The sequence below is a fragment of the Rhinopithecus bieti genome, unplaced genomic scaffold (assembly GCF_001698545.2).
Source record: "Rhinopithecus bieti isolate Rb0 unplaced genomic scaffold, ASM169854v2 scaffold_37113, whole genome shotgun sequence".
In the NCBI taxonomy this organism is placed as follows: Eukaryota; Metazoa; Chordata; class Mammalia; order Primates; family Cercopithecidae; genus Rhinopithecus; species Rhinopithecus bieti.
Genome location: NW_016815456.1, coordinates 38,806 through 42,835, shown reverse-complemented (window position 1 = coordinate 42,835; position 4,030 = coordinate 38,806). Strand labels below are relative to the sequence as shown.

Below are 4,030 nucleotides of genomic sequence, written 5' to 3'. Positions count from 1 at the left end.
TATGAGAAGATCAGAGATACACTGGTTTGTATTATCGTGACATCCATAAGGTGATCTAGGTTGCTTTTCCTCCAGCAAGGGCTTTATTCATCAGAAGGGCATTATGCTTGACCTCCAAATTTGGCTGACAATTTACAGATAAGATTCATAACCTTTGGGTTTCTCTGGTATTGTGACACATTTGCTGGGTTCTGAGTCACATCCTGGAAGACCACCATAACTTCTGGATCCTGCATGGCTGCAAGAACCTCTGAATCACTAATAATTTCATTGAGTCCAGGCATTCTGGCCATTCTGGATATTTCTCAGAGAAAATTACCAGGCATTCCCCCAGGAAAGCTACCTGGAAAAGAGCCATACTGAGCTCCTGACTGTCATCTGGCTTCTTCCTCCCTCTGGGCTGTCTCATGCTCTTCTTGAGCCTTCTTAACTCTTTCTATTGTTTCTTTGATCTCTCACCCTTCACATTATCACGCATACTTTCTCTGATGTTCTGCAGTTTTCTGTGCCCTAGGTTGAACTTCTTTCAGCATTGCACTAGCATCTTCATCATAATCCATTTTACAGGCAAGGGCAAGATCATGGGCTGCTTCTTCCCGGTGGCCTAGAAGTTGGTGTGCTTTCCCTCACCACTTGTAAGGCTGAGCTGAATCAGGATTTGTTTCAATGGCTCTGTCACAGTCTCAGATGGCAGCATTTGGCTCCTGTAATTTGACAAAGACACTTGCCCTCTTGGCATACAGAATGGCCAAGCGAGGATTCAGCTTGATGGCATCTGTGAATGAGTCAATGGCTTTCTGCAGTTCACCATCATTTAGGACTTCAATAGCAGCCACTTTCTTATCATTTGCCTGATCCATCATCTTCTCTGTTACCTCTACATTTTCATCTCCCATTTCTTGAGGGGCATCAGTGTCTGGTTCAATCACACCTTCATTGTCAATTACTAGATCATTTTCCTCAATTGATGGTGTTAGATATGAGTTCTAAATTTCTCTTCAAAGAATCGATATGTCAGTATGTTGAATTCTTTGCCTTCTACTTTTAAACTTAACTTCTGCATAAAGCAGCCTTTTCCAATCACCTGCTCCACTCTGACTCATTACAGTTACCTGCTCCACCTGACTCATTCTGATCACCTGTCCCACCCTGACTCATTCCGATTACCTGCTCTGCCTTGACTCATTCTGATCACCTGCCCCACTCTGAGTCATTCTGATCACCTGCCCCATCCTGACTCATTCCAATTACCTGCTCTACCCTAACTCATTCTGATTACCTGCTCCGCCCTGACTTCTCCTCCACCCTTATTCCATAACCATTTTTCCCCGCCAACCCACTCACCCTGTCACTCTCTTTAAATTAGCCAATCGGAATTAGTTTAACCTGTGTGGTCTAACCCTAGCCAATAGGGGAACGACACAGCAGTAGGGGCCATGTGTGTCAGGAATAAGAACCCTTTCCCTTTCCTTGCCCAGGTGTGCTCTCACTATTGTTTCATGTGTGACTGAACACCCTTTCTGCAGAAAGTAATGATGGCCTTGATGAGAGATCATTTGTCTCCATTATGACTTTTCTTTGGAGCACTGATTATCTATTTCTAACAATTTTGGGGGCTCGTCCAGGATTATATTCTCCTCTAGGGGTGGTCTCCGGTCCTCTCTCATGAGAAGGCATGCCCCACCACCTTGTTCTTGGCGGTCTCAGGAGTGAGGAACCAAGACCCACCCAGTGTGACGAATAAACCAGGACTCTCAGCAATGTGGAAAGAAACTGGCTAGCAACCTAGGGTAAAGGATCCTCACATACTGTGGCAGCGACTGTGCACAGACCAAGGAAGGAGACCAAGGGAGCCACAGATGAAGCCACAGACCAAGGGAGCCAGTAAAGTACCTCCTTGGTGGTCAAATTCTGGAGGACTAAATGTGTGTGTGCGTGAATGATCACAAACAACCCTACTTATGGTGTTGTTCATGTGGATGGTGACAAGTCCTACTGCTGGAGTGAGTGGGTCCTCTCTATGGTTCCATAGCTACCTCATATGGCTTAGGGTGGATCCTGCTGTGGGATTTATACCAGCATGCCAGTGCTAACAGGGGTCTAATTCTTCCTTGGGGGAGCAGCCTGAGAGGACAACATGAGTGGGAAGTGTGCAAGGGACCTTCAGAGGGGGAAAGGGAGGAAACAGGTCAACTTTCCAGGGCAGCAAGGCAGGACATCCCTGGTTTGAGGGGTTGAGCCTTCCAGGACAGGCAAGGCAAGACATCACTGGTTTGAATGGTTGAGCCTTCTGCAAATTTCAGGGGGTTGAACCTTATACAAACCTCTGGTGGTAAGAAAAATACTCAGAACTCCCCTTTCCTTTCTTCTTGGGGGGAAGAAAGAGTAGCTGCACTACTGCCGGTCCCTCCCCTAGGGGAAGGAGAGGGGAGAACAGCAGCATAAGTGGCTGGCAGAGGCAGGGAAAGACCAGCAGAGAGGAAAGAGAGGAAGTTAGAGAGAAAGAGACAGAGTCAAAGAGAGAGAGAGGCAGAGAGAGAGAGAAAGAGACAAAGGAGTCAAAGAAAGAGAGTCCAAGAGAGAGAAAAAGAGAAGTTAGTAAAGAGAAAACAGTGTACCCTATTCCTTTAAGTGCCAGGGTAAATTAAAAACCTATAATTGATCATTGAAGGTCTTCTCCTTGACCCTATAACACTCCAATACCACCTTGTTGTTAGTGTAAACAAGGGCGTAGCCTGAAAGCACTGAGGCCACTGACAACCCATAGCCTTTCCTAATCAAAAATCCTTAACCCGGTAACCTGCAGATTGCCTAATGCATTTAATCTGTAGTGGCAACTGCTTTGCTAACAGAAGGAGAAAAATAACTTTTAGAGGAAACCTCATTGTGAGGACACCTCATCAGGTCAGAACTATCCTAAATCAAAAAGTAAAAAAAAAATAAAATAAAACGTAGCACACTGACTCAAGAACCTTAAAGTATGAGGCTATTCTGTTAGAAAAAGATGACTTAACATTAACCACTGAAAATTCCCTTAACCCAGTGGGTTTCCTAACAGGGGATCTAAATCTTAATTGATTACCATACAAAGGTCCAACCAGACCTAGGAGGAACTCCCTTCAGGACAAGACATGTTTCCTCCCAGCTAATTGAGGGAAAAAGACACAATGGGTATTCAGTAAGTGATAAGGAAACTCTTCTAGAAGCAGAATTAGGAAAATTGCCTAATAATTGGTCTGCTGAAATGTGGGAACTCTTTGCACTCAACCAAGCCTTAAAGTACTTACAGAATCAGGAAGGAGCCATCTATACCAATTCTAAGTTAATATGGACTGAATGAAGTCTTATTAATAGCAAAGAATAATTGAAATTCCAAACTTACAAAGTTTTCAACAGAGGTAAAGTTTGCTAAAAATTAACAGTGTAACGTGTATTATCCTAACTTCTAATTTTGTGGCCTAAGTCAGTCTAGTCCATAGACATGAAGGAAGTTCACTTTGGAAAAGAATGGTTATCATCTTTGAAAACAAAACGTGGGAGAGAATTTATGTAAAAACAATATTATATGGTAAATTCTTGTCCTAAAATAAATTAACTGGTTGTTTAAAGAAAGGGATGTTTGCAACAAGTCAGAAAGTTGAGGCACATCAAATAATTGTCTGTGAAAGTCATGAAAAAAAGTTATAAAAGGGAATTTACACAAGAAATGTTGTGTAATTTAAAAGTAATTAGGCCTCCTGAATGTAAAACTATTGAAGAAACAGTTTATGTGCAAGATGTGTAAGGAAAGTAAAATATATTTTGGGTAAAAGGATTATAAGGAGGCATAAGAATGTGGATTTTACCTACATTAAAAGGTCAAAAAATTTTTTGTTTTAAAGGTTTAGGCAAGTTTTGAAATGTTAATTGTAAAGGAAATTCTGTGTGTAAACATATTGGCTAAAGTTAGAGGTATCATCCAGTTTGTCTGTGAACTGGACATTAAAATAAAAGCACAACAGGTTTTCTTAAAGCACTAACCTGCTCTTTA

The 4,030-nt window shown here is 42.3% G+C and overlaps 1 pseudogene; it reads right to left on the bottom strand.

The window, feature by feature from the left end:
* Positions 1–10: 10 nt before the first annotated feature.
* The window catches only part of LOC108515965 (hsc70-interacting protein-like), a 16,211-nt pseudogene continuing 12,191 nt past the window's right edge, over positions 11–4,030 (bottom strand).